We start from the raw sequence: 25,277 nt of genomic DNA, 5'->3' as shown, positions 1-25,277 counted from the left end.
GCTGAGGAAGGGATGGCAAGATTCCACGGTAGCCTGTGAAGGATGAAGTTCCCTCCCTGTCCACTGCGTTTCCTCCTCACACAAAGGAGTTCGCTCAGACCCTGCGATGTTAGATCCACTGGTGTGTTTTGTGCATGTGCCGGGCTGGCTTGCTCTCGCTTTTTGGAGTGCCTAAGCCGATGCAGTGCCTCTAAGCATTAACGAAACTAATCTGTAGTATTAATCTCACATAACGCAGGGCAAGTGCAGCAGGGAGTTAGTAGGGATTTTCATTCTCCTCTATTTGATTCCATTTATTTTTTTCCGGGTGAAGCGTTCAGCAATCTCCCAGTTCTTTCTCCCAGCTTCCTTCGCCTCTCTCTGTACAACACGCGGTAAATCCAAGGAAGGATGCAGTCCCGTCCCAGCCCCCGAACTGCCCACAGCTTGCCACCCGCAGCCCCCAGAGCCACTCTGTCTTCTGCGGGCACGCGCTCAACAGGTCGCCGAGAGGCTGGGGCCACCCGCCCCGCAGCGCGGTTCACTGCTGGGATCCCCGTTCGTTTCGTATTTCCCGCAGCGCTGGGCCCGAGGCTGCTGGGCCGGGCGGAGGCTGCCGCGCCGCGGGCGGGGGGCGGGCGGGGGCGGCGCCCATCGGCCCCCGCCTGCCGGGGAGCAGCGGCGGCGGAGCCGGGAGAGCGGCGCGGGGCCGGAGGAGCTGCGGTACGGTACGGTGTGCGGGGCCGGCTCTGGCGGTAAGCGGATGAGCTCCGCGCATTTGCTGCGGCGGCTGCGCCGCGGAAATCTCTCTGGCTCCATTTTATTCAATAGCCGTAAGGACGGGGGTTCTGTAAGGGGTCGTTCTGCTGCGGGGTAGTGGCCTCTCGCTCTGTCTTTCGGTGTAGATGTGATCCGCAGTACGCCGTAGTTTTTGCAAGCTTCTGTTTAAGCCTCACTGTTTGCAGGTAAAATACATCGCAGATGTAGAGAAGTAGGTTTGAGAAGGACTTTCTCTTGCTTGTAAATAGAAATGTTATTTTTCCTTCCGTGGGAATAGGGAAAGAACGTAACGTTGCTTTTAAAATGAAAGGGAATGCACACGGGCACGTTCCGTGCCCTTCGGACGCGGCACAGAGCGGGACCGGAGCTCAGACTCCGCGTCGCCTTGTCCCGGGAGAGCCGGGCCAGGATGTATGCATTACGGTTGTTCATTCATCAGCGGCTGCGGATAATGCAATTACCGAGTCAGCAGCGCACGAGAGCTGCCCTGCGTGCGGCGCTCCGAGAGCGGCCCCGGGTACCGCACTCACTGCGTTTGGGGTGAAGCCGGGGCCGCGGTGCGTGGCCGGGAGCGCTGCGTCCCCAGCCGGAGGGGAGGCTGCCGGCTGCTCTTGGCGGCTGCCGTTTGTGTTCAGGTTGTATTTGGTGTGCTACTCTGTCGAGGTCTACATGTATTGCTGGTGTTTGTGAATGGTGGGTGGCTCAGGTGCTGAGAATTTGCAGTAGTTCTAGTCCTGTCACAGAAACGGCTTCGTTTAGCTCTCGGTTGTTTTTTTTTTTTTTTTTTTTTTTTTTTCCAGTACTGGATTCTGCAGCTCCAGTATAGCCATCTCTCTCCTAAGGTGTCTTGGAAAAGAGAGGAGAAAAAAAATAAAAATCACCGGCATGATTGCCATGGACTTTATTTATTTATTAGGCTATTAGAGTAATGAAGAAAAGCCACACATGCCCTGCTGTGCAGATCTCATTTCAGCAAACTGCCTGAGCTCCTGCTGTTACCCACGTTTGATTTTTAACCAGTGAGTGCCCTGCGCTCATGTCTGCCCCAGCTGTGCCTCTAGGCACTGAGCACAGCCTGGCGAGGGGTCAGCTCTGGGCAGGGGCTGTCCAAAGGGTTTGTGCACAGCAGGGCGCTCCTCACTCTTCCTCCCTAAGAGCAACGTTTGCCTACTTGAGGTTCCTGCTTCTTTATCCTGCTTAGTGCTGCTGACCGTGCTGCTCTTCCAAGGCAGTGTCTGGTACATTAGTATTTCATTTTTACGAATCGTGCCACTGAAAGATTGTTTTCTGGTGTAGCTGATACTTCTGTGCCATAAAAAAGAAACAGTGAAGCAGTGTCTGTCCCAGATCCTTCTCATCCAGGGAGTCTCAGGAAGGACAAGGGGAGGCTCAGCCTGCTCAAGGTTACCCATGGAGCTGCTGCCTCCTCAGCTGGAGGGCTGGGTGTGCTATGTGTATGCACAGACAGAAAATAGGTGTGTGTCACATTGGTGCCCTTATTGACTCCTGTTTCTTTTATGCTTCTCTAGTCCAGTAACTGCATTTATTACCTTAAAATAAGGATAGTACTTTTAAAGGTAAATCTGTTTGATAAAGCCAATATCATTTGGATAGTTCCATAAAAAATGGAGATTTTGATATTTAGGCAGTCAAAACACAGTGACTGCCTTCTTTGTAATGCACTGGATTTCTGACAAAGATAAACTCATACGCACGAGCTCGTGCCTAACCTGTGTTCAAGAAGAAAGAAATGGTGCCCAATGCAGCATGCGCTCCCCAAAGACTGACCTGGAGTCAGGAGGACATGCACTGTGTGTTGCATGTGCCCTTTCTGTTCAATGCACAGGCACTTCAGAGCATGCACATGGAAATGCCCTCCTGAGGAAGGTCATGTGATGAGCAGGTCTCTTCTTGTGTTCCCTATTTGTAGGGTAGGGGAAATAATTGGGGTGGGGGGAAAAGCACTCTGCAAGCACTTTGCAAATGTGGAATTATGGAGCTGATGGCTTTTGTGGAGACTGAACCCAGGGGAAAAGACAGGAACATCAAACCTTCACGTGAGTTACGTGTCCTGATTGTAAGAATATGCTCTGTGTGTGTGTATGCTGTGGTGCATACATGTGTGCAGGCACTCTGCTCACTGATGGCAGCAGATGTTGGTCACAGCATGTGTTTATTCTGTTGTGTTGCTATATCCAGTGTGCCAATTACTTTATGATATTAATACAAAATGCTGTCTGAATGGTATCCTGCAGCAGAGAGCTACACTGGCTAATGATCTGTGCCTGTGTGTTTCACTGCTGCTTTTTCATTTTCCTCGTCCTTCGCTTCACTGAATGCCTCTTTGTTTGGCCACAGAATAGACCTGATGGAGACCAGAGCCATGCTGTTGATGTTTTTACTGGTTTTGTTTGAGCAAAGTCTGCAGTGTGTATCTCCTAAGATGAATGATCATTGAGCTTTCTTTCATTGCCTTTGCAGTGACCCAGAGGTTCTGTTGGTCAGATCCTGAAGTCTTCAAGCCCCTCCATAATCCCATTAACTTCTGTGGGGCTATATCTGAGAATGAGCATTATGGAATTAGGCTGTACAGTACGTGTTGTTTCTAGCGCAAGTGCTATGGCAGGATCAGCACTTTCATTGCTCAGTGTAACTCATGGCATAGTAGAAGCTGCCCATGGGGCTGTGGAAAATGCTTCTGCCTTTAAAAGTAGACAAGTTTTTGACAGAGAAGCTTTTTTTTGGTGAGTTTCTGCTTTGGATTTATCCAGCGTTAGGAAGTGCTCTGGCAGCAAGGATAATGGCCGGTGTGCTTTGCAAATTGTTTTTAATTCAGGCCTTTGAAGTTCTCTGGCACGGGTGGGTTGTTTTATTCATTGCCCTTATTGTGTAGAGGGATATACTTGGGCTTTTACTTGATGCTCAAGATTTCTGAAGTGGGACCCTAACAAAAGGCTGGTTTTCAACAAAGTTAAGTACTCAGAGCTTTCCTTTTCCTTGAGTGAGTGGCACTTAATCTGTATGTCTAATAGGGACTTACCAACCTGACCTTCAGCTTCAGTGTGATCTCACTCTCTGTTCCTGTGCAGAATGAGCTGTGATCCATCTCCACGCAGGTGTTGGACTGAGCTGGTATTGGGAGAGGGTTCAGGACATGATGATGCCATGTGTTCACACTCAGCTGACAGTGCTCACCCAAGTGTGGCAGCAAAGGCAGAAGTGCCACTAGAGATGTCTTTCGAAGAAGCTATCACACTGATGCTATGCACGCTTGCATTCCTCAGAACTCCACCATTGTTTTTGTGTAAGAGTTGGTCCATGCCAGGCTGCAGCCTCAGTAGCAGTGATGGTCACACAGCGAGAGCTTTGCCAACCCAATGCGGATTGGCCTAGCTCTCCTTGATGTGTATGGGTGCTAAGTGTTGCTATGTGCTGTCCCAGCAATAAATGTTGTTTAAAAGCTAGAAGGAATGGTATCTTTATGTATGCCTTCTTATGGTCTCACTAAGATGACGTGAAACATAATTAAATAATTTTGGATCCCTGTGTCACAGATGCCATGGAACATATTTGTAAAAACAAATAATATTTGTTAAGGGTTATTAGATAGAGGAACTGATTTTGTGGTGTTCTTCTCCAGTGAGACACTTCATGTCTGATGTTAGATGTACAAATGTCAGTAAGTGTTGTCTTCTCATTCCCTCTTCCTTTATTTTTTACACCTATTCAATGTGTGCAATGTAAAACTGAAGGTTTGGACTTCATACCCATCCACAGTATGTGGAAACAATCTGGATTGATTTTTAAAGAATTTTAGTCCCATACCCTGTGCACAGTCTCCCTAGCATTATGTTGTAGTGCCAAATCTGTTTATCTGGAGACACCAGTATAGCAGGCAACCTTGCTACCATTTTACAGCTGAGGGAAATAAGATGTGGAGCCCTGATGCAATTTCTGCAAGAAATTTTTTAGATCTACAAGAAACTGTCTTTTATATCCATTGTAATAGTTTATTGATGTTTGCCCTCTTGATAAACAATACAAACTTTGAAGTGAGTAGCCTTATCTTAGAGAGCAAACTCTGGATAAAATTACTCTTTGTTAGGATGACTGTTGAAGGAATTCCACTTCCTCTTATCCTGAGAACCAAGAGAAAGTTACTCAGTGCTGTAATGGCTGGGGATTTTCATTGCTTTCATAAAAAAAAAAAAACCAAACAAAAAAAAAAAAAAAAAAAAAAAAGGAAACTTAGCAGCATGCATGAAAGCGTGGTTTGCCTACAGGTCTGGTTTACAGCTATTCTGGTCTTTCAAAGAATTGATTATTTACATAGTATCAATGAAATATGCCCTAAGACCCTGAGGCTGTTGTGGTCTTGAATAAACACTGCAGTACTTGTTCGCCTCAACAGCAGAAGTTACCTTTTCCTAAAACCAAATGAACACAGTTGGGATGAAGATGGCTGTAGAAAGGAAGACTCAACAGAACGCCAATCTGCTTTGCTTTGTTCCTATGTCTGTATTGATCCTAGCATGTAAAGGTCAGAAGCAGCAGTTGTCATTAGGAGTTTTGCCATTTCTGCACTTTTCAGAGCCTGCAACATCGCTGTTAGAGAAGTCTCCAGCAGTGCCCAAACAAGGAGGCCAAGGCCCTTGCAGTCACATGCCCTTTGCAATCATAGCCATGGCTCTTCCAGGTCATGCAGGGCCAGATCGTCATGTGAGACCTAAGAGAGGAAGAGGCCAGATTTAGGGATGGTCTGCTTGGAGTTTTGCCCAGCCATGTCAACAGCAGTAGTGGTGTGAGAGGTAGCCTTAGTCCTTGCTCAGCTCAAGCCCATACCTTAGAAAAGCTGAAAAACAGCTATAGAAGAGAAGCTGATCAGCTATAGAAGATGCTGATCAGCATCTTAGCTGATGTGATATCGGATTGTAGCTGTCACTATCCTGAAAATATTGAGGTTAACTCATCTGAGAGTTTGCACGGTAGTTATCATAGATGATAACATACTCACTAAACTGTCTCAGTCTAGGAGAATTTGTAGTTATTGTCCTTATATCCCTGGTGTCATTTAAACAAGGGGTAGAAGTAGATTATGCCAGGTCTGTTCTGCTCGACAGGCAACTGTTTTCTACTCTTCCTGTTCCTTTTTGCAACATGCTCTGAGTAATGAGAAAAATTACTTGCAAGCAGTTCTTCAAATAAGATGTCTTGCTGTGATTTGATTTGTAGCTCTCCTTCATAATTGTGTAGAATTTTATAGATTAAGTATTATTCCTGGGAACAGTTGCTTTTTTATTAAAAAAAAAAAAAAAATGAGTGGCATTTATTTGCATGTAAACTGCCTGCTTTCCTTGTGGAAAGCCATTCTTGTGCTTTGCGGGTGAGTCAGTCACAGAGCATGGACTGGACTGAGGGAGCAGACAGTCATGCAGCACAGAGCTCCACAGACGCTTGGTGGACACTGAAATGTGGGTGGCAGTGTGTTGCTTAACTCCTCATTGAGGCTGGTACGGTCATCATGAGGGGCAGCCTGACCAGAGCTAGGAGCTCCGTAGGTACTTGTGACCATGTAGGTACTTCTCACAGGAGAAATCCTCTCAGAAATGTGTTTGCCACAAGACAGCATCACAAAGAAGTAAGGAAAGAATATGTCACATGCCAAGCCTGCCATTAAAAGCTGTGTATGCCCCAGAGTTACGATCTCAGAAAAAAGTGGTCAGGTGTTGTGGCTTCTTTGATGCAGTGTGACACTCAGGGAGCCCGGAACAGCACTCTGATGGCACATTTTAATAGGTGTCTGGATACTTAGTTTTGTTTCTTCTCTTCAAAGGTTTGGCTGTGCTGTCAGTATAGATAGACTGAAAAGCTCTTGGGTTGATTAATTATTAAAAGCACCCTCTAAATATTTTACATCTTTTTATTTTTTATCTTTTTATCTTATCTATTGATACTTTTCCTCTGCTAAGACTTTACAACAGCAGAGGAAAAGCTGCTCACTATAAGTGCTAAGAACCTGTAGGGCTCCTATAAAAGATTCAAAAAGAACAAAGACTGTAAATATTTGCTTCCTCTCTGGAACCTTGCTTCAGTTTCCTCCTGTTCACTTTCCCTGCAGTACCATTCTGAGTCTTTTTGTTGGGTAAGTAACCAAGGAAACTATTTTGGGGGCGGTGGTTTTGTGTGTGTGTGGTTTTGTGGTTTTTTTTAAAGAGATTTCTCTTGTACCTTTGTATGTCCAGCAAATTTGTGGCAGAAGGCTTATTCCCTACGAGATGAGACACACCAAGCAAGGCTAGCTTGGTGCTGCCAGGTGAGGGGAGACACACAGTCATGACGAATTTATTGGCTATCTCCCAGCTGCCCATACACCTGACTCTTCACATATCTGTGAAATAGGAGTCTCTACAGCCAACTATACAAATGTGTGAAAACTTGTAGATTCATAGATCTTGAACCTGGAAATCACATTTCATCAAGCCCAAAATATTTGGATATGCTCACAAGGTGCACATGAACAAAATACAGCCTTTGTTCAGTGCTGTAATATCTGGATGATTTGAAGGCTTGCACAAATTGTGCCATGGTTTTCCTAAAAGTGGTGCTTAATTACACATATCACGGCAACGTTGTAATTTAAACAATATATTATTGTACTTGTAAGGTGCTCTCAACCTCTTTTGCAGCAGGTTCTTCTTTGTTGCTTGGATTCAGGCAGCGCTGGCACCAACCAGGACCAAAGTCCTGATCACAGCAGGCCTTGTGCAAACATGTCAGAGATGGCATTGACCTAGCACACTTTTGGTCTACGTGCATAAGACTGGGGCAGGAGGGCAGAGAGAGCGGCCAGAGAGGCAATGGGGCACTGTGCTGCTAACATGGACTCCAAGGTGAGGGCACGGACAGTAAGGGCTGCTGCCTTTCCCTGTGCATGGCTTTGCAGCTAGGCTTTTGTCTGTGATGTGGCCCAGATGGGCGATGTATGTGTTCAAGGATTCCTTCTTGCCATGAAGAGGTGTGACAAAGCTAGCAGTAGGAAAACCACAGGCTTTCTGTCCTTTCTTTCTTAGCTGTCTGTGTAATTTTATGAGGGTTCCCCCTGTGAAATGAAGGCTTTCATAAATAACACACTAATCATTCAATCATGAGATATATAGAGGAATACATAGAGATATATTGAGATACACAGAAAAAATGGCTGAAACTGCTAGCAAGAAGGAATTAACAACTTCACCATAAGATGCAGTCTGAGTGTTTGTAAGACTGATACATGTGACAGAACAAATCTTCAAGCCTGAGTATACTTGCCCTTTATTAACAATGAAGTTTTTATTAGAAATGTTCTTCAAATATATATCATTTATAGCTTCAGCTTGCTAGGCAGTCTCTGGAAAACTGCTTTTAAAATAGCGTCAGTATTTTAATCACAAGACTGTGCTTTTTTATTAAAAATTCTTTACATGGAAAAATGAAAGAAAGAAAACTCTGAAAGGCTGTTTTGTATTAGAGTTCCCAGGTCAACAAATGTCTTTGTACACCAAATGGATACCAATGGAGAAGAATGACTGGCAATGAGTCTTTTCTGATACTGAATGAGAGATTACTATACTTCTGTGATGCTGTTCATGTTTTATTTCTGACTGGGTGAAAAATGTGGTACATGTATCTTGGTGCAAAAAAACAAGCAGTAAGAAATCTATGAGAAATGGTATATCAAGCAAATACATTTGCTGGAGATTCTTAGCCATGGAGGGACAGAAGAGAATCCTGTTATTCAGCTCTGAAAGATAGAAAGTGGAATAGACTTAGCAGTCAGGCTCTGCATAAAATCTTTCTGTTCAGTGCAGGAAATGAATGAGGCAGGGGTGTTCCTTCTTGCTGCAGCTGGCTTTAACTCAGGGCACTCCCGCTGGTAAGTCTTTTTCCTCGATTTTCATATTTTGTATGTCTGCCTCTGCTTGGGTGGAATTTTGCTTAAAAGGAATCCTGATGTCTTGTTTTGCAATCAGACTGCTGGCAGAAGTAGCAGCACCTCAGCATCGCCGCTGGACTCCTCCATCTCCTGCCATCTCCTCCCGTGGAGACAGGGTTATTACATTACTTTCTCTGATGTGTCTTTTTGTAAGACTGGGAGGGATAACCGCTGGCTATTTTGTGAGGCACCGGTAAAGAGAGGTCAACAACCCTCTGCCATCTCACAGCCTTCACTTTTGTTCTTTCTTGCTGTCTTGCTTTGTCTCTTACTGGAACAAACAAGCGATGAGAGCACTCAAATTTGCATATTTGTGCTCACTGAAAACCATGGTGTCAGGCATGCGTTCATTGTGTTGGCCCAAACAAACGTTCTGCTGCTGATAGTGCACTCAATAGAGCTCAGACACTGTGAGCTGTGGTATGTTGTGACTCATACTTCATCAGGCTCTTTTAGCTGCGTTCCAGCCTCAGGTTCTTGTTGCCAGCGCAAGCGACCCAAGATCTTGATCCAAACTTACTGGAGCTGATGGAAACAATCTCGTTGGCTTCATCCAGGAAGGCTTTGGGCTGAGTTGTCAGAACAGGATGTTAAATGAATTCCCCTTTTGGTTTTTAAATTGAAATAAGTTGGCCTGGAATTGATAGGGAGTGTGAGAGAATTTGGAAATGCTGCAGTGGCACTTCAGTTGTTTGTTACTTTTGAAGCAGTGCTGCAGGCTCTGGCAGTGGAAGTCCCTTACTGCCATCCCACAGTCAGCACGATGTGCAGCAGAATGTCCTGCACAATAGCAGACAGCTCACCTCCACTGCTGCCAAGTGTCCCAGATGCAGACATTCTGGATATTTTTGGCTAATTTTATCGTGCTTCCTTCTTAGGTGAAATATGGGGTATTTTTGTTTTGTTCATTCGTTTTTAAAAAGTTAATAATCATCTGACTTACCAAGCCTTGCTTGTGGTTCAGCCGTAAGAAATACTAATTCCCGACATGCCCTTCTTCTCTTAGAAAAGATTATAAGCTATCAGAGAAGAGAGATGATGTATGTTTCTAGATAGTATAGTTCCTTTTATTTTACAGTAAGACTAAAATTTAATGACAAATTATTTCCTGTGTATCATAGCTTTTAGTTCTCTACCAGTGTTTGCCAGTACTGTAGCAATTCCATCTTTGTTAGAAGGCAGAAAAGTCTGTAGGAACTTCAGGAGATTATAGGCTTTAAATATGCTTTAATATGTTCCCAGTTACACAAGCTAAAGCAAATTAACTGTTAGTGGACAGTGGCTCATGTTTCAGCAGTTGTATTCTCTCTGATTTATACACACACAAGTTAATTCAGGGAAATTTTTACAAGTGAAATCTAGCAGTTGAATTGGAAAATAATAATAATAATTTTATATAAACTCATGACCTTCAGGAATGTCATGCCAACTTCTCTGGCATGTCAGCTAAAACAAGAACTGAGTCACCTGGCAACAGAAGTCTTTTGTGAATTCCAAGGTGTGAGTACAAGGACACAGCAGATCCTGCTAGAAGTGAATGACAGAAATCTTGCCTTCGTGAGCTGCTGGCTGCTACAGACCTCCTTACAGTAGGAGACTCATTGTTGCTGAGCCAGTTACTGGTTGACAGTTAGCTGCTCAAGCAAAGCTTAATGCTCTGGAAAGTCTGCTTGACTTGGCATCTTGACAAACCACGGTCTGTCCTTGCATTAATTCAGAATTAATTCTGTTTCTAATGGCTTTGTAAACTAAGGTCAGATCTCAGAATGGAATTCATTTTGTATTTGGGAAGGCTCCCACTGGAACGAAGACCATTTTACTTGACTGAAGAACCTTGGGGTTATTGCCTTTCATTATCAAGGCTCTATCAGAAGCAAGTCACTGTTATGTTATCTCCTCTTGTCATCACATAGGTGCAGACAGAATGATAGAATTCACCTCCTGTAAGCTGTTGACTGCTTACAGGATAGATGCAGGGGAAAGCATTCACCGACAAGCCTCACTGAGCATGTCTCAGCACCCATTCTTGCCTCCCCAAGACACTACGCCCGCATTCTAGTTACACGTGCTTTGGAACAGGGCTCCGTGAAGCACCTGTCATGCCTCTTGATGTGGTATCGTTAATAGGGGAGGTTTCTATTTCCAGCTCTGTTACTGATATAGAGCAGGGTGGCGGGTAAATTACACAACATTCTTCTATGCTTCCACTTTCCCATCTATGATGCAGCTTCAGAAATTTTGCCTGAAATTCAACATTGTGTTCTGTTGTACAGTAAGAACATCGGGGTTTTTTGCGTGCTGGTGCTCGAGGCTGTAGGTTTTTTTCTGGTCAAGAGGGGGATGTTTTGTCCACATCTAATATTTGAATATGTATGAAAACATAAATGATATGGGAAGCAATGTTGATGGTTCAGTGTGAGGCAGTCCTGCTACTTGCGTGTTGATCATGGTAACACCCAGGGCAGGCAGTTGGTGGACCTGTAAGAGTAAATGTGAGAAAGAGATCTGCCTATACCTGGCACTCTGCAATTGTATAGAGGCGTTAACTCAGATGATATCCCCTTGCTTGGCTATAATGTAGAGGAGGCACAATTCCAAGCATCTGCTGTAACCTACCCCAGAAGTGTTTGGATTCCCTGGAGTGAGTACAGGAATTTCTGCTTGTGGATTGTGGGAGTGTTTTCTGAGTAATCATGAACGGAAAATGCAATGGACGTGTGAGACACTACCTCTGAAAACACTCACTGCTGTAGTTGTTTTAATGGTCTTTACTACCATAAGCTTCTGATCTAAATATTGAGACTTTTTATGTTTTGTTTAGTTTGGTCAGTATTTTGTGTGAGTCCAGAAGTCATGAGATTTTTCAGAAGTCATGTGTGCTATCTTTCATTTCTGCTTTGCTTTCCCCTCCATGAAATGTTGAGATAAGCACTTTCATAGCCACTGAGTGGTTGTGAACCATATCTTCCTGTAAAAACCTATCTTTTCCCACTGAGAACTTCTGTTTCTTTAAGCCGTTCTGGATTCTTGCTAGGTGGTGGAATACCTACTGACTTGAAGTGCTGTGTTGTAACTTCAGCTCAGTACAGTGCTGATGCCTCATGTACTCAGGAGCCTAACATGAATCCAGATCTGAATCTGAGAAAAATGGCTTCAGAGAACTCATGCAAAAGAGTGTCTTGGTATGGCCAAGGTTAGAGGACCATCATCCATGCTCCTGGAACATGTAATAGCGCAGGGGCTGTGAGGCAGATACATTGGTGAAACAGAGGGACATTCAGTACATGGGATAACTGCATGTCAAAAAAAACTAAAATAACAAGATTGTCACTTTCCCCAAATTAATTCCTACCCCAGAACACTTGCCTTACTTGCCACATAAATAAGTTAAATTAACAGTCCCAATCATCTCAAAGTCCACAGTGGTTGCTAAAGCAGAGCTGGTATTTCCTGAATTTCAGCATTGTAGCCATGGGGATACTGATTTCACTCCGTTTGCACACAGCACTCACATCCTTGTGTGTGAATTACATGCTTGAACCCTTCCAATGTACTAATACAATTTTACATAATTTTTGTTAGTACTATTCTACTACAGGGTGACCAGCCCCTAGTCTGGGCTTAAAGAGTATTTGTCCCTCTCTTTTTGTTTTCTTCAGTCAGTTCAAGCAGGGCAGTGGCAGAATTAACTGTTTTTTGTTGTGGCAGCTGCCCATGTGGCATATCCTGCAGGTTTGGGTTTATGCTGAGAAAAGGGCTGTATTCAAAGCTCACTGTGAATACTGGAGTAAGACGGGTAGTGTTCCTACTAGAAAATTACCAGTATTCCAACCAGAGCACATGACAGTCTGTCTTACAAGAGTTCACTCTGTAGACTGAACAGTGGCACTGTAGCTTCTCTGAAGGATGAGTTATTCCAACTCAATTTACAATGGAAGGAATCTGCATAACAAGTCTTTGGTTAACTTTTGGATGTCCAAATTAGGAAAGCTGGCACCACTCAAGCAAAGGAGCGCAAAGAAAAATAGGAAACAAATAGACTCCGCCTGAGGAACAAGAAACTGAGGGTGCACAAAACTGCTGTCTGCTGGTATCTCATGCAGCAACTGTTTTATTTCCTCAATCTAAACAAATAAATAAATTATTAAAAAAACTGTCTAGTACTTCAGTGATTTTAATCTAAAGTAATTTAGTCCATTATGCAAATCTTATGATAATTTCCTTTTCCTGCCACTTTAATATTTTATAAGGTAATGTAATTTTGAATCTAAAAATTTTGTTTATGATACACTTGCAAAGCTAACTGCCTGCTAGATGGTTGTCCTCGAGCAGAGGGGTTTTATTTATGTACCCTCTCCCCCTATATGCAAAGTGGATGAACTAAATGAATGAAATTTTAATGTCCTTTAGAAGACTTTTGCAAGCTATTGTTAAGCAGACTATAGAGGATAAAAAGTACATTTGTGATATTTTTGTGTTTTTGCCTTTTTTTCTGCTCTATGTGGAAAAAAAAAAAAAGGCTGAAAGGTCCCTATTTTTTTGCCGCTTCTGTTTTTCTTCTATATGAGAAAAAGCATGTTTTGTTTCCTCTGTTATTTATTTACTTCTGCCAGAATGTATGATCATAACTGATTATCAGGTAGAATTATCTCGAGGCTACTGAGAGAACAAAAAATGACTAACTCTCCAGGGAAGAGGTGTTTTTATTCAGCTCGCTTAAAAGTTTAAAACAAGCAAACAAGAAACCCAAGCATTCAAACATGTGGAAAAATACTGGGGAGAAAAGCTATTTTCCAAACGGTAAGAGCTTGCTCACTTTAATGGTTTAACGAGTCTAAATCTAAGACCTCTAAGGAAACTGCAGAGCTCAAAAAGGAGACAAGTGACATTTTTAAATGAAGAGGACAGGCAGCAAAAGAAATCTCAAACACCTCTCTCACTATTTTGAATAGTTTGCAGACCTTTAGGAATTTTTCTTTAGAAAAAGAGGACACAGAACTTGAAAGGTCAGCTTGTATGTATTTTGCTGTGGAAGTCAATGTTAAGTAAATTAAACCATTAAGCAAGATATTATTTATGTCAGTAAATATTAACTAAATATGTTGAACAAGTCTTTTTGTTTGAAGCTAGGCTGCCACTGCTTGCTCTAAGTGGAAAAAAATCTGAGTTGCAATTTTTTTTTGTCCTTCAAGAGTCACATGGATGGCTTTGCAATTTCTGAGCCATTGAAAATGAAGGAGTTTGGAGAACAGCCTTTTTTTTTCTTCTTCTTCTTTTTTTTTTTCTTCTTCTTTTTTTTTTTTTTTTTCCTGCTGTTGATTGTTTGTAATTACTCTGGCATCAGGGAACAGTTCCATTTCTTGGTGTGTGAGGTTTTTGTTTTTCATTTTATCAGGTCCTAGTGGCACGGCAGAGGCTTGCTGTGTTAAAGCTGACTTGGATAAAGGGCCAGTGCTCTGTTGGAGTGATGGAGAGCTGTGCTAAAGTGGGAGGAAAGGGCTGGGCAGCTGCAGAGCCTGGCTGGTGGCAGGGCACAGGGCTGTATTCCTTGCCTAGGAAACAAGTCATAAAGTTGTACCCTGTCCTTCGGTTCCAGACAAAAAACAAGCTCTGGACTCCTGCTTCCCTCCTTATGTATCTTGTTAATGCTGTGAATGTGCCTCTTCTGGGTAATGTTTTTAATTTGCCTCAAAGTAGATAACCAATTGAATTGATTTGGCTCCTTGAGAAGCTTAGGGGAGGTAGGAAAACATTTTTTTTTTTTTTTTCTCCTTAGGCTCCCAGATATATAAATTAAGTTTCTATTACATCCTCTGCTGCCTTGGGAGTAACTATTGGAGAATGGTCTCCATCTCCGAACTTTGGGATTGCTGCTTTTGGAGCAAGAGGGTACATTTGCCATCCTCACTGAGTAACTGCAAATGTGATGTGTTGTGTTGCCAGTGAAGCCACCGGTAAAGTGCTCATTATTGCTGTAGCTGAGCATAGGTTAAGAAGTGTTACTGTACTGGGGTGCTCTTTGTGCAAACTATTACTTTATAAATACCATGGAGAATGTGTCTTAGTGCTTCACTGTGAAGAGAGAGAGCAACCACAGGAAGGGGACATTGAGGAGAATGCAAAATGCAGGAGGAGAATCTGAGTTTCTTTGAGCCTTTACAACCTCGACTCCTCAGATTGTTGCTGAATTCTTTTAAGAAATGGTTGAGGAGGTGATTTCCTTATGTAACTGGTTCATGTTAGACTCAGGTTTAGGGACCAGTCTGGATTAAGAACTAAGTTTTAACCTGGATTTGGGCAAACTGCTATCACTAGAGCTTCTCATGTAGTAGTATCAATATAGACTGTTATTAACGCTGGACAAGCAAAATGTGAGTCTGAATTTCCTCTTCCTCTGAGTTTGAATTGGAGGTATCTGGAATAGTTAGGAACAGATTTTCATCCTTGTAATGCTGCTGTTGAAGTACATGTTCTGTGAGATATGGGTGTCCCAGTGTATCAGTCAGTCCTTGTGGCTTTAAGGACATCATCATCATGAGTCTGTAGTGATCACTGATGAGTGTTTTCCCAGAGGGTACAGGGCTGTGCATTTTTTCTAAGGGAAAATGCTTCCAGTTATTTTTAGCTCCTGCTTCAAGGAACCTTTGTGTTCTATATAGAAATTAAATGTTCTTTCATTTCTGAGCCATTTCAAGACCAGTGAAGCCCTCTCCTTACATCCAGACAGAATTCATGTTGTGCACTTTGAATTTGCGGAAGACCTGTGTCAGCTGAGGCTGCATGAGGCTCTTGTGGAATGTCTGTGTGAAACGGAATACGGAGAGGTTCAGTTATAGTGATTTCATCCCAGTTGTGGTGCTGCTGTAATTGTAATCTGTAATTAAGGTAATATGGAGCACATGTGCAATTTTTCATTAGAAATGTATGATTATATTTAAAGTCTCAGGTGACATAATCCAATATAGCCACTGACTCCTTCGACAAGGCAAAGATGTCAGTGTAATCCAGAAGACCTTTACTCCTCATTTGCTCAGCCTGATATACTTCACTCTTACTTCTCTTTCTTATTGATCAATCTACCAGAACTTAAATTCAGAGTATTATTTATATATTGTCATATTTCTATTTGGAACCCTTGGCATTGGTCTTTATATTTCCCATCCTGAGCAGCATCTTGTTGAGAAGCAAGGGCTCACTGGCAGTAAGAAATTGTTCAGTGATGACAGAAATCTACACACATTATTTCTGTATCTGGCTCTCACTAGAGCTGATCCCTCAAAACTGCATCTGTGTAATGTGAGTACTCTCAAAATTCCTTTCTATCTTTCCTCTTCTTTCACCAGTGGGACCTGAATTAGCATCCCTCATCTGAGCATCCTTGAAAATTGCTTATATGTGGTATTTTAAAGCTGATCAAGATTGGATGGTTCAGGCTCAGATGGTCAGATCTAAATTAATTTATTTGTTATTGATGTTCTTCAGGCATTTAAAATGATTTAGTAGGTACTTCAGATGATTAAATAGGGTATTTTTTCCCTTTTCCCCCTTCCTCCCCCCCCAACTTCCTTGAAAAAGGAAAAGTGAAGAGGTTCTTTAATGCCAGTACTGAGGTTCCTTCTGGAGGACTATTTTTCCCTCTGCAGTGCATCAGAGGAAATTTTTTGAAGCATCAAATTCTACAATTTGAAGCCGAGAATCATTTGTGCCACATAAATCTTAACTGAGAACTCATGGTTGTAACTCGTTACTCTAGTGGGCTGTAATTCCAATCCAAGCAGCAAGTCCTGCTTTGAATGTCTGTTGCAAAGTGTAAAAATAAAAAAATCATCCATTGAAGTTCTCCAATAAAGATAAAAAATGTTTGTCAAACCCAGCTATTCAGGATCAGTGATTGCAGTTGCTGTCTCCAGACAATCTGCAAGAAGTTTGTCCTCTAAAATATTATTTTTGTGTTTTCTTGACCTCTGACTTAGAGAAAACTCTCTGTCTCTTTGCTGGCATGAATGTACTCGTGTGTGTTTGCTGCAATTCTGCATTTTTATCTAAGGTAATAGTTAGCAAGAATTGCTTGCTGCGTTTTGCTGTTGTCCAGGCTAAACATAAGAATGTCCTATTGCACCTCAGCATGTGTTGCGCTGTTTTCTCTGCCATGTATTTCATAGGTAGCAATAGGGAAAGCATGGAGCTGGTGCTTAGAATGAGGGGCTCTGGATCCTTATGTTCTTCTGTCACCTTAGGCAAACTCCTTCAATCCTGTGCCACCCAATTCGTGAACAGAAAGTGGTGTGGCAGGCAGGTGTTGCAGGCTGTGCTGAATATACATGTCGAAGCATCCCAATTGCACCTGTACTGTCCTGCCCAGCTCGCCAGGGAAGTCTGATTTTCAGGCATTCAGTAAAAACTGTGAAATAGGGCTGAGAGATACAAACAGTATCTCATACTCATACAGTATCTCAGCATAATAACAGTCTGTTATTATGTGCTGTCTTGCTGATCAATTGTTTTCTTTTGTTTCCCCCCTCTGCTCCCATATAAAATGGGAATTGTTCTGTGCCGCAGGAAGTTACAAGGTTTAGTTACTCATGCCTTGAATACATACAAATGTATTAGAGGATTTTTGTGGCTAAATGCAAATCCCACCTCCTTGCAGGTGTTTTGAAAAGAATCTGTCTGAGTCAAGTACCTTGAGAGCTCCTTCTAAGTATTGTTCAAAGTTCATTGCAGCAGTGGTGGGAGGACAGAAGTCACCAGTGAAGCAGCTCGCAGAGTAGGAAGGGCAAAGCTTTTATGCTTTTTCAAATGAACAGAGCCTTTGCTTTGATCCATGCTGCTGCTGTTTGGTGAAATCTAAAGCAAAATGAGGAAGTGTTTGTCATGAAAGATAGATTTATACAACTGTTGCAATCAATGCATTTCCTTTTTAAGTAGAAATAATATAAAGAGTTTAATTCAGTACAGTACGTATCTCGGTTTTGTTGCTCAGACTGTATAAAACTAGTCTGCTCTACTCGACATTTGCCTTAAACTGTTTATGTTACCTAAAATGTCATTCCAGATGAGAGTTTGGCTTAGGACTGCAGTGAAAGGCATTTTATTCCATGTATGGACCTGGCCTCTCGGAGCTATTTTAGTGGGTAGCTAGGAAATGTTTTTCAGTGAGCCATAATTTCATTTGTGTTTATGTGGATTGGCTGGCCTGATGAGGGAACTACATTGTTCTGCAATTCTGCTCTGCTATGTTTCAGGGAAGAGACAGGAATTTTCAGTTGCATTCTGGAACTGTGTATTTTTAAACACTTCATTTAATAACACATCTCAAAATCACTGTGTTTTCAGTTTAGCTACTGGGAATGAAACTGTTATGTGCCTAGAAGAGGCTTTGTTTAAAAAAGAAAAAAAAAGCTCATAGACACTGTTGGTGTTCATCGACTTTGACTTTAACAGAACCAGACTGGTTTTAAACCATTACTTGTACTGGTTCCAGCATACATAAACTCATTCATTTCTCTTGCTAGCATGCTGTGATAGATGGTTGAAGAATGTCTGCTGGATCAACAGTGGAATCAAAAGTCTTGTTTTAAGCTGTTGGGTCTCTACTGTGGCACTTCTGTGGAAGCACAGTGTGAGGATATAGTGTAGGTATGTGCTGCTCAAGCAGTAGCAGCAATGTGTTTGCTCACAGAACAGCTTCCAATAGGCTGAATCCCTGAAGAGTGGTAAGAGAAGAATGTTTGGTTGACTGTAGGTTAATTTGATATTGCACCATGCTGAAGAAATCATTCTGAGTCCTTTTATGTTTGAGGCACCACTTGGTGCTTTTTCAGAATGTTCACTGATAGTACGATGCGATCTTCTGCCTTGGAGGAAATGTTAGTAAAATTGTGTACATGCACAATATTCTATATAATTATGCCATGCTATTATAGTGGCCTAGTTTTCTTCATATATATTCTAGTAAGTCCTTCATTCCTTCTCCAGGAGATTTACCTCTGGAATTAAAGGCCAAGTTGCAGGTCTGACAAGCTGTGTAGCCATTGCATTTAGACTACCAACTACTGTCATCTGTTGTTACAATCTTTATACTTTAAGTGACCTGGAGTCAGATTTTCGGTGGTATTTGTTTGCTTAAGAGTCATTAGACGCTAAATGGGATTTCAGAATTGCCTAAGTAAATTAGACTCCTAATTCACAATGCAGATCTGATTAGGAGGCTTCATGTATCTGTAGGTGCCTAAATACCTTTGGATAGCTGCCTGCTGGATGTAGGAACTAGCCTAAAGGCAATATGGTGTTCCCTAAAGGTCATTAAACAAGTCAGAGCACAGTAGTTTTTGATGGATTTTGAAATTAGTAGTTTTTATTTAGATAACTAAAGAAGGTATGAAAGGCTCAAGATTTTATTATTGATCTCTGTCTTCCAGGGTACAGTGAGTAGCTAGCTTGAGTGAACTCACACTGTAGAGCTGGACAAAAGTGGACGTGGGGCTGATAGGATGTGCATGTAGCCTATGCCCATTCAGTATCAGCTTGTCTGTGATTTGAAGTCATGTCATGCTTCTTCCTATAGATATGTATAAGGTCCTTGAACAGTTGTTAGCAACTATTGGAGAAATCCATGGACTTCATTATCTCCTCGGAATATTGCCTTTCCTTGGAGTGCTTTTATTCAAGTTCTTGCAAATGTAAGTTTCAGGTACATGATCAGTAGGCTGTTGAGAGTTTCTATTTATTTCCAAAGAAATTTCTTGAAAATATTTTAAGTGTATCCATTAAGACTAGTACTTATCCTGATCTTTCTCCTGGTTGGAAAAAAAAAAAAAAAAAAAAGAAAAGAAAAGTAAGAGGTGGTGGGATTAGCCCTGCAAATACTGAACAGGTCTTAAAAATTCAGTTGTGTAACTGATTGGACTTGTAGATATTTGCACTTAATATGCTCATTATCAAATTCATGTGTCTCAGAGTGACATTACTAAGAGGCAGTTGGGAAGGTTCTTGAACAAGAGAAAAGTTTGTCCTCAAACATGAGACTAAACTCAGCTAAGCTGTAAAGTGATCCAGCTCACCTATAATTCAGTTTGATGTTGTACCCACTTATGTCATCACTGAAACTCGTATGTTGTGTGGGTTGAGAATCTTAGCACCTACTTGGGATATCACTTTGGGTGTTTGGATGTTTAACTGCTATTTACAGGTGCGCAACATAAACATGTTGTTATTGTCTTTCATTGATGGTATGGAGGTTTAGGTAATCTGAAGTGCTCACTGCTATCTTAAATTGCACAGCAGTCAAAACACTGAAGTTAGGCACATGTAGAGGGTAGTCTGAACAATACTATTTGTCTCAAAGCCGCTGAACAAGTTTGAGAAACACTGATCTCTGAGATATGCATATGCCCATTTAACAAGCTTGTTCAAGGTGAGCAGGGAATTCCAAGAAAATTTTGGAGTGGCCTGTATTTTCTTATGTTTTCTAGCATCACTGCATGGCTGTGTTTATTCATTGTGTTGTCACTGTGTCACAACATTCTGTTGTGAATTCTCTGGAGATGAATGTAAAGCTATCAGTCATAAACACTGCGGAGAGGTATTTTTCCTTACGTATTATTAAATGTCAGATACTTCATTTTCCTTTGCAACCCTTGGAAATTATTTCATTGTCAAATACACCTTGAATTCACTGAATACTGAATCGCTGTCATTAAAAGGGATAAGGGTAGAGAAGCCAGTGTAATCTTTACTCAGGTACAACAGTATCATTTTAAAATAACACTCAGTAGTAAATGATGGCTGTACAGAGCCCAGAGCTAGACCACATACGGAGCTTTGCGTATTGGCTGCTTCCTCTGAACTGTTGGACAAAATCTTTTTAACCTGAAGCAGCAGAGTTTCATGCTTTCAAGTGCAGCGTTCCAGCTTTGGTGCTTGTATGGCTGATGTTCTGAGGGCATTTTTCTGTTTGATAAAAAGTATAAGTAGCAAGATACCAACAAAAAGTTGTAAGTATAAGGACAGTGACATTGAAAGAAATACACCATGCCTCAAATGTCAGCCTCAGACTCCTATTCCAACTGTTGTGTTTCAAAAACTTACTTTGAAAAGTCAAAACAAATTTTCTTCTTTCTTTGACTGGTAATTTCACAAATGCTGAAAGGTATGAAATTGCAAATAACAGCTGTGTTCCCAAATACCTTGGGCCTATCTGAATATCTGGAGTTGAAAATGTCAATAACGTTCTTCTGAGAATATAGCATATGGATGGAACAAAACACCTGTTTTTGAACAGTGCTTTGCAAAAGTCTGTAAATAGAGTTGAGAAAATACTATTTTATTCATAGTTAAAATGGCATGCTGCTGTCATTTGAAAATACTTATTCTGTAATAAGCTGTTGAGTGGAAATCCATTAATATGCCTCTAAAGCTTTCCATTGCAGGTTCTTGAAGGTGTCTGCCTCTTTTTTTTTGTTTGTTTCTTTTGCTATGATAGTTTTTGTTTGTGCTGGCTGGAATGCCAACTACAGTTTGTTAGTGAATATTTAATTGCCATTAATGCAGAGACTCTTGTTACATAGGACAATATATTGTTCAAGAAAAGCCTTAGACCCCTCCTTATCCTGGAAATCGGGTCCTGAATATTTATTTTAAGTCCATTTTTGGAAAGTTTGTTAGTTTATTCCAGTTTGAGTTACCTTTAAAATGGCTTGATGTGAAAGCTCCACTTTTTACTGTGATTTTCTTGTGGCCATTATCGGGCAAAGTGCTGCTTGATTACTGAGCATGCTAAAAGAAGAAAGATCAAAATAGTGAAAAGGGTTGTAACGTTTGATTCTTAGAATGGCAGTCTTAAAGGCTGTACATATTATGTGTTTGTAAGGTGTTTAAAATTGATAATTGTTTCTCATATGATAATACAAGCAATGAAAAACTAATTTCAGCTTTCATTACTGTGTAGAGACACATGGAAACAGAAAAAGAACCAAATATTAGAGACCTAGAAGTGAAGTTTGTGCAGGATGTGGAGCAAGTACAGGTGAATGAAGGGTAAAAAACCTCAAACTGTCAGAAAAATGAATGTGCATCTCTTCTGTATGCAGCAGCAGGTTGTGTTGTGATTCAACCAGTCTGATTAAACAGGTTGCCTGTGGATGTGGATTGTGAGCTAGTCCAAAATCTCTACAAACAGGGCATTGAGTGCTCAGACAAACAGTGTTTTGATAAAGGACATTGTAGCTTGAGAACAGAGTAACTCCTGTGTTTGTCTGTTAGGTGAAGTGATCTGTCCATTTGATAGCATGCCTGGCCTCCCTTAAATATTATGTTTATTTATTTGACAGGCTTTGTGCTTTCCTATTGAAAGCTTGAATGATTCATTGGCAGTAGTAATTCATCTATAATAATTCTCCTTGAACAGTTATATTGTTTTTTGTTTGTTTGTTCGTTTTTTTAATTAAACACAAATGAAAATGATTTGTTGGGGAGTCAGAATGAAAAGCCATTTAGATTTAAAACACTTTAATAGCAAAAATTTTAAACACAAAATAGCAAAATTGCTTTTCATGCAAGTTCCTTTGTAACATCTTGTTCTTTTCAGTGTTTTTTTTTTATAGCCTAATTCCCAGAGAGATGAGCTCACAAACAAGAGACAGGGACTGTAAAATAAGAGTCTAAAACTTTGATCAGATACCTCAGTATGTGCTGTGGGAAATCTTTGTATCGTGGAAAAAAACAGCTTTTTAAAACAAAACAAAACCACCAAACAAATAAACCAAAGCCTAGCCCCATTGTTGTAAAGATCTGTGGATATTATTCTTTGTGTTGTGCCCAGAACAAGATCCAGACTTAGGAAATGGTATTTAACTTTATTTGTTGTCTTGGATCTTTTCTCACTAGAGACCAAGTCAAAGGAAAAGGGCCTAATTTTGGCACTAGCTTATGTGTTTTTCTCAGGTCATCTGCTCCTTGACTAGAATGAGCAAAGTTATAAGCTGTCTTTTAGAGCAGTCTGGATGTCAACAAAGGGTGATAAGGATGAAAAGGTACTGTGCCTCCTGTTTCTAAGTGGCTGTATTTGATAGATCCAATACCTCATAGCTAGGAAGAAAAACTGAAGCTGTCTTTTAACTACTGTACTAAATGAAGTTAAAGACTTGATTTCATCACTGATGTCCTCTTTGTTTATTAGCCATTTCACTAGGTCTCTAAGTTATGTGAATTTTACATAGTGTGGACAAATATCATAAGGGCAAACCTGGATCTCCCAGTAGAACCATTCCTCCAAGTTCCTGATTCTGATTCCATGGATCTAAAGAGGCAGGCATAAAGCAAACTGTCCTATCATCCTGTTTCTTTGTAAAGTGCACTGCCTAAATGCATTTTAGGTTCCCATCATTAATTCAGCTCTCAGCCAAAGTTAATATTGCCAGAATTTCTTCTTTGTGGGATGTCCAGAATTGGGTCTTGTGAACTAAGCAGAACATCAATATGCATTCAGGTTTTGATCAGGAATGTTCAGTGTATAGCTTCATACGACATTCAGGCAGTTACCGACCTCTGGTACACAGGCAACGAAATTTTAGTATGTAGCCAAATGTGATTCGGTATCAATTGGACAGGGGGCAATTTTTTATCTTTTGTATTACAGCATTGGTGGTAGGGTACAGTCAGGATCGCTGCTTCCCTTACTTAGGCCCTGAACAAAATAAATCTCAAGGTAAATCTCATTCCAGCCCCCAGAATTTTATAGTTCAGCCAGTCATTTTAGGGCAAATGCATTTTGTCTGTGACCAAAGAAAAATACCCTTACCTTCAGTCTAGCTAAAGAATAAAATAATGAAGTGTAAGCTTGAGAAGAAGTGGACAGCAATTTTCCCTTGGCCTAAAACAATATGGTGTAATTCTTCTTTGTGACATTGTGGAGTGATTTCTCACACTCTTACATTGTAGCAATAACTTCTACTCAACTTCCCTTTATCCAGTTTTGGCTCAAATATCTTCCATTTGTTTTATTCTCACTTAATTTGACATCTGCATCCTGAATCTAAGACTAACTACCTGTTAACTATCAACAATGCCACTCTTAAAGTAAAACGTTGTATGAGCTCAACAATATTAACTCAGCAGTGGAAGCTGAATATATTGTAGGTTTGAAAAAAAAAAAAAACCACCTTCATTTGTTAAGTCCTTTGACTTCTTCTACACTGGCTCAATTTGCAGTGTATTTTGAACATGCGCATTACTGTGTGTGCACAGTCACAGTACAGCTAAAATTATGGGTTGAATTGTGGCTGTGCTGTTAGAATCAATTTTGCAAGATTTTAAAAAATGTTTCATTTTGTAAAGAGAGTGTTAATTTTAGCCATGCAACAGATCTATCTGTCTTGTGCATAGCGTAAAATGTACATAGTGAAGCAAAATGAGTTCAAGCATTGTGGCTTTGAGAACTTTTTCTGAGCAAGTGCAACACTCCAAATTCTTAGTACAGCAGTACACGCTTGACAAAATATTGTTAGGAGCTTACTCAGGGGAGGATGTTTCTTTATAAGTTAAATTAAGTCAACAAATCACATTGACTTCGCGTTTAGTGGCAAATCACCAAGCCCCTACAACAGTTTAAATAAAAAGGAAAAATATTTTGTCAGAGTGGCAGAACTGTAATGTCCTAAGGAGTTAAGACAAGCATATATATGTTGCATAAAGTTGTGTTTTGTAGTACTGTTACAGTAGCTTCTTCATTGTCACTAGAATTTGGTTATATCTATCTAGCAAAATACTGAATATGTTTCCATGGGGAATATCTTATCCTTCTAATATCAAATAAGCTTTTTATTGTGTAGTTGTTTGGGTTTTTTTTGTTTTTTTTTTTTAATGGCATAGCTGAGTCAGTTGTGGTTTAAATCCGATGAAGGAGTTGAAGCCTTTTTATTTGAGGTATTGAACAGTAAGTACCTCTTTTATTCAGATGGTCCCAAAGCAAAACATAGGAAATTCTAGTTGAGATGGACTCCCGCCAAGCGAGACATACACCATCAGCTTAAGAAAAACAAAAACTCAAATTACCCAAGTTATACCCAAATATCATTCACTAGAATGAGCATTCCTAGCCAGTGCATGAAACCAAGAAATCATCAGAACTCTTCTTGTTAAACTGATCAATACTATCTGAAACATAGATAATGTTGATACACACTAAAGAACATTACAGTTTTGCTCCAGTGACTGCAATGTTTTGGAAAAATTCCAATGCAATATATTTAGCAAGTCACCAATTCCTTGAAATTGAAATGTGTTGCAGAGAGAGCTCAATTTTGACAAAATGTTGACAGTATCCTACCTGCCAAACACATTTCCTTTCTGGGTGCCGGTCTGGTTTGCTGGTTGTCCATTTGCTGGAGTGCCTTGTCCCAGAGTCACTGCCTTGGGGCAACACTCACTGAACCCCCTCTGACCTCCTGGTGCCTGGGATCCCCAGCTTGCCCTTGGTAAGTACTCTGCACCCTTTTTCATGCAGTGGTTAGAGGCTTGGTTCATTTTAAGGAAGAAGAAAAAATTA

The 25,277-nt window shown here is 41.0% G+C and overlaps 1 long non-coding RNA gene across 3 annotated transcripts; it reads left to right on the top strand.

Annotated features, from left to right (window-relative positions):
* The first annotated feature begins 630 nt into the window (after nucleotides 1-630).
* Nucleotides 631-19,568, top strand: LOC128077580 (uncharacterized). Of its 3 annotated transcripts, none has more exons than XR_008205067.1 (3): nucleotides 631-734; nucleotides 7,446-7,649; nucleotides 8,602-19,568. It is a non-coding gene; the product is annotated as an uncharacterized LOC128077580 (long non-coding RNA). The 3 variants fall into 3 exon arrangements; XR_008205068.1 differs by lacking the exon at nucleotides 631-734 and adding an exon at nucleotides 742-6,901; XR_008205066.1 differs by lacking the exon at nucleotides 7,446-7,649.
* The last annotated feature ends 5,709 nt before the right edge of the window (nucleotides 19,569-25,277 follow it).

This window comes from Tympanuchus pallidicinctus, unplaced genomic scaffold (genome assembly GCF_026119805.1).
Source record: "Tympanuchus pallidicinctus isolate F22 unplaced genomic scaffold, pur_lepc_1.0 scaffold16, whole genome shotgun sequence".
Taxonomy (NCBI): domain Eukaryota; kingdom Metazoa; phylum Chordata; class Aves; order Galliformes; family Phasianidae; genus Tympanuchus; species Tympanuchus pallidicinctus.
This window is presented reverse-complemented; position numbering and strand designations above follow the sequence as displayed.